The 5,896-nt window shown below is 42.9% G+C and overlaps 1 pseudogene; it reads left to right on the top strand.

The window, feature by feature from the left end:
- The first annotated feature begins 1,736 nt into the window (after positions 1–1,736).
- Positions 1,737–2,250, top strand: LOC102813784 (annotated as a pseudogene).
- Positions 2,251–5,896: the final 3,646 nt, after the last annotated feature.

Genomic DNA, 5,896 nt, shown 5'->3' with positions numbered 1-5,896 from the left:
GGAAACCCTGTACAGGGTTGCTATGGGTCGGAACCGACTCGACGGCACTTAACAACAACAACAACAACCTAAGCAGCAGACGGTGTAGCTTTTAATCTAATTGCATTTTTTTTCTAGTTCTTATCAAAGGCTAGTATTACAAAAGGAAAGATTTAAAAGCATTTCTTTTTAGAATTTAGTCATTTCTAGTTTTTGAAGGGTTTCTCTTGGTATTATTAAAAAGTTAGTTTAGTCTCTTATAAATTTAAGAAAACACACTTTTATTTATTTATTTTTGGGGTATTTAAATTTTCTTCCTGTTGGTTCTTTTTTCTTTTCTTCTTCTGGTTTTGTTTTTTGAGATTGAATGCTTCTCTCTTTTTTTTTTTTTTCCTTTAGGAAGACAATGAAAATAGAAAATATACACATCAAAACACTCATCCATACAATTTCTACATTTGCAACCAGTGACACTGATTACAATCTTCATGCTTGCAACCATATTTGTTATTCTTTTCCAAAGTATTCCACTGTCATGAACATAAACTCAGCGGCTCCCAAACAAACACTACCTCTCTTCTTCCTACTCTTCATAACCATGAATAATCTTTGGTTTCTATATAAATTGCTTATTTCATATAAGTGAAATCATACAGTGTCCTTTTGAGACTGACTTATTTATTCAGCATGTTTTCAAGGTTCATCCACTTTGGGGTTCTGTTTTTTTCTTTTGAGATGAGGTTTGTGTAAGTAAGATTGAGTTTGTTATTTCACAGATGTACACAAACACATGGAAGTTAGAGAGAGGCACCTGACATTTCTAGGATTTTATGAAAATTATGCATTTACCAGAAGTGTTCATTCCTGTCCAGGTAATCCCCAGACTGCTATGTGGAGGTTATGGAGTGTTTTGTTTTGTTTTACCACACTAAACCAATCTTGAAATTTTTAAAATTTATTTGTTTTTTTTGATTGTTGGGAATATACATAACAAAACATACAATTCAACAATTTCTGCCTGTACAATTCAGGACATTGTGTAAAAATTCAGAACTTCTCTGAATTGTTCCTTTTCCATTAACATAAACTCACTGTCCCTTAATTTTCCTATATAATCTTTCTAGTTACTATTGTCAAATTGATCCCACAAAGATAGTTCTTTTAAAGAGCAGAGCTTATTTATGTGTAGGGACTTGGGATGAGTGTTGGGGCTTATTTCTTTGCAAAGCTAATATCAGCCCTATGATCCCTGAGATAATGCATTAACTATAGTGACAGTTTTAGCTTTGGGCAGATGCCAGTATCTCATTTGCCCTTTCTATCCATAATACCCATTCGATGATTGAGAAATGCCAAACATGTGCTTCCCTTTTGGCTTCCTAACTCCAGGTCTTTGCTCATATCATTATAATATTTCACTGTATCTTTTCAAGTTACCCTTTGAAATTTTCTGTTCATCTCTTTTACTTCCATTATCTTTAGCTTCTCTAAGCTCAAGAGCAGGTTTCAGAGTCTCTTCTGACATCTTTTTGTTTTTTCCTTTCTTTCATGTCTTTAATGAGCTTTTGCTTTCTTCCTGTATGATTTCTTTTTAACTTTAAAGTGGATAGAGGTCTGCACTGTTAACAGATGGAACATGGAGAAGATTTCAATCATTACAATGAACCAAAGTATGTGGGGAAAAGCTTTGAGAGCAAGTCGAGGAGTGGCTATCCTTCTATGAGGCAGGAGAGATCCCACGAAAGAATCAGGGTGCCATGAAGAAGGGAATGGTCCAGGCAGAGGAAGCAGCTGTGGAGACTGCTAAGAAGCTGGAGAAACAAGAGAAGAAATGCTTGAAAAAGGAGAATTGGCTGGCTGCAATTGCACTCCTGTCTTCAGAAAACAGCAGTAGCACTCCTGAGGAGTGTGAGGAAGCAGGTGAAAACCACCCCAAAAATAAAAAGCAGAGGCCCCAGGAGGTTCCACAGGACAATGGAATGGAAGACCCACCTACTGCTGTCCCCAAACCCAAGAAAAAAAACCTTTTCCCAAGGAGGATTTGGTTAGTAGTGATCTTGAAGAGACCATTGTCAGCACAAGTTTCCCCAAGAGGAAGAAACCACTCCCTAAAGTGTGTTGATCTTGAAGAAGCAGCTACCACCAGGAATGTCCCAAAGAAAAACAAGAAGCTGTCTCCCAAGGAGGAGCAGACCTGAGGACGCTGTCAGCAGCAAAAGCAGATGCGCCAAGAAAAAGAAAAAACTCAAAAAGACATCCCAGGAAAATTAAGAATGGCCATTCCCCAACCTATCTCAATAAAACACACACACACACACACACACACACACACACAAATCTGCATTTGTAACCCAGATCAGAAGTGCTCCATGGACAATACTCCCCACACACTGACCCGGTTCAAGAATGCCCTGGAGAAATATGGACCACTGAAACACCTGGAGGAGGACCTGAAGGAGGTGCTGCTCTTGGAGGCCGGCAGGCATCAAGCTCATCAGTGAGGATGACGTGAGGCTGGAGAAGAAAAAGAGGAATCCCCATCAAGAAAGTCTGGAAGTCTCTGGCTTTTGACGTCGTGGATAAGGACATGAAGCTGATGATGTCCACACTGCCCAAGACCATGTCCTTGCCGACTGGCGTCCCATCCAGCTCCTCCAGCCTCACCTTGTCGGGAATGAAAGAGGACAACAACCCGCTCAATCCGGGCTTCCAGCAGGCCAAGCCCGAGAAGGGTGGAGCGACCCAGAAGTCTCGGAGCCACTCTCCGACACCTTCCCCTATGACCAGCACCTGGAAGATGGTGGCCTGCGGGGGCACCAGGGACCAGCTCTCATGCAGGAGAAAGCTAGGCAGCTCCTGGGCCACCTGAAGTCCAGCCATACTTTTCAGACCCTCGTCTTGTCCTGAGGGGCTTGGGAGACATAGGTCCATTCTCATGTTTACAGGGGGAAAGGGACTGTGAATTGAAGAACACTCAGGCGACTCAGGCAGGGCCAGGAGTCCTCATCTACCTGGAAGGAGCTTTCTGCCGCCAGCCCTTCCCCATTCTGCTCTGGTGGAGTTGAAGCAGCGTCCGCACGTGCTGCTGTGGGCAGGTCCTGGTGCTGAATGAACAAGAGCCCGTCCTGGCTCCTGACACCTGGCGCCCATTAGCTCCTTCTAGGCCCTGCTCAGACTCCTGCCAGGGACTGAGGCACGGCTAGGTGCTCCTCTCCCCACCTCTGGGCACATTTTCTTGAAAGAATAAAGCTGCCTCTTGCTTTTAAAAAAAAAAAATAATTTTTTTTTTGTCTTCAAGAAATAATTTATTCCCTGAGAATTCATTCTCCAGTGCTCACTTGACTTCCAGTGACGTCTGGACCCCACACACCTGCCGAGACAAGTGGGGCTGGGGATTATCAGCGCTCTTGGACCTCCCCAACCTAAGACATGCTGGGCTGGTGGTCAGCCCTAGTCCCAGAACACTCAGGATCTTCCCTTTTCTGGGCACTGGTGTGATCACGTGTGATGGCTTTGGGCCCAGTGAAGACTCCTCCAGCCCCAATGCCACATCCTGAATTCTTGGGTTTCCCAGGTACAGGGTTGAGGCCCTATTGGGGACTCCGAACTTCTACCACCCAAAATGGACAGTTTCCCTTCTGTGCCCAGTGCTTCCACCATTACAGCACTTGGAATTGCAGCAAGGAGGACGTGGTCCATTCAAAGGCCCCTCCTACCATCTAAAGAGTCCATGATGGGACAGGGACCAAGAACAGGATCCCTTTTATACAGGCTGAAGGATGTTTTTCATTTCAACTCCATGTGACCTCAGGAGTTCTTGGTTTCCTTTGAATTGTAGCTGGGACTCCTCCACCATTAACAAATTTCCAGAGAGTGGCTGGCCACTGCTTAGTGTCTAGACTGTGACAAAAGTTGGGGCTGGAAAGTGGAAACTTCACCCAAATGGCATTGGTAAGGCAGCAACTAGTAGGACCTCAGCCGAGTTGCTTCCCCTATCAGCAGCCACTGAAAGGAGCCAAACATTTTCAGAAGCCCCTTTAGCTGGGAATCCACGGTTTTGAATGATGTGTAGGAGTTTGTTAGGTAGACTATTCATTCATCAATCTCTCCCTGGTACTCCTCCCTTCTTCCTAGACCACTTAGGAGGGCAAAACTCTTGCAACCTGGGAGGAAGATGCTGCCCTTTCCAACAGATGTGAAGGCTGAAGGCCGTTGTATTACTCAGTATACCTGTGTCTGCTTGCCATTGGTTGAAGTACAGCCAGAATGCTCCTCAGAAATCAGGGTGGCAAGATTTCTTTTCTCATAGTTCACACATGTTATTTGAAGGGACCGATTCTGGAGAAGAACGTCATGCTTGGTAAAGTGGAGGACCAGTGAAAAAGAGGAAGCCCTCCAAAGGGATGTATTGACATGGTTGCATCAGTAATAGGTTCAAACATCACAATTGCAAGGGTGGCGCAGGACCGGGCAGTGTTTCCCTCTGTTGCACATAGGGTTGCTATGAGTCGGAATCAATTTGACGGCACCTAACAAACGCAACCCTGTACAGGGTCGCTATGAGTCGGAACCGACTCCACAGCACATAACCACCACCATCATCACCAACCACAACTTAGAGCTAAGAAGCTACTCCAAATCTTCATTCTATTCCTTACTCAACAAAAGAACAAAAACACCAAAATTTAACGATAAACCAAACCACATCTGCTCTCGAGTCAATTTTGACTTATAGAAATGTTGTAAGACAGAGTATAACTACTTCATAGGGTTTCCAAAGCTGTAAATCTTTATAGAAACAGACTGCCTCCTCTTTCTCCTGAGAAAACAACAGGTGGCCCTGCTAACCTTTTGGTTCACAGACAAGTGCTCTAACTATGCTTCCACCAGACTCCTGTATCTTAGTCAATATAAGAGCAAGTAAATCACATTTAAACAGAACAATAAAGATAATAATTATCTGAATAATAATGGTTTTCAGTCTAGTCACACATCATCTATTCCTCTACCATAGGAAGTAGGGATCTGAAATAGAAATGAAAAAAAAAAAATTTAACAATCTTTTCAATTTGGACTCAAACTTCTTTTACCTTTGCACCTTAAGTGGGCGTAGGTTACTGTTTCTGCAACCATCAAGAGATTTTTATCAATATCCATGATGTTGAAATGATTGAATAATTCTTTGCCGAGTTCTGACTTATCTGGGTCACACACACACGGCTAAAGTCAACTTTTCAGCTTAGATTGAGCCTATGCATGAGGTGAGCCAATAACATGAATAAATATCAAATAAGTGCAAGCCATGTGCCAGGGATTATACTAATCAGTTTCTATTGATCTTAGTCAAGTTTATGATCAACCTGCAAGGTAGGGAGTATTATTGCTCCAATTTAAAGAAGAGTGAATTGAGCCTCAGAAAGAGGCCTTTGAGTATGGAAGTAGGATGAGAAGGGTAAGAGAATGATTTCTTAAACATTCAGGATGGGGAGGTGGAAGAGCATGCTCAGTGAGAGATCAGACCTTAGCTGTGTGATGTTGGACAAGTTAACTTCCTGAAGGTCACTGTTCTTCATGCTATTATTTCTTATTGGGGTGATGTAGCATCTTAGTTGTGATTAGATGTTACAGTCATGACCACTCCCTAATAAGACGAAAACTCTGCTTTTTTTGTATCACTAAAGAACTAGCACAAAACTGCCATTGCTGTTAAGTGCCATTGAGCTAGTTCTGATTCATAGTAACTCTATGTACAATGGAAAGAAACATTACCTGATCCTGGGTCATCCTCACATTCATTGCTATACTGGGGCCTATTGCTGCAGCCATCAGGTCAACCCATCTTACTGAGGGTCTTCCACTTTTTCCTTGACTCTCTAATTTAGTGAGCATGATGTCCTTCAGACACTCTAATAGACGG

This window comes from Chrysochloris asiatica, unplaced genomic scaffold, assembly GCF_000296735.1.
Source record: "Chrysochloris asiatica unplaced genomic scaffold, ChrAsi1.0 scaffold00325, whole genome shotgun sequence".
NCBI lineage: Eukaryota > Metazoa > Chordata > Mammalia > Afrosoricida > Chrysochloridae > Chrysochloris > Chrysochloris asiatica.
This window is presented reverse-complemented; position numbering and strand designations above follow the sequence as displayed.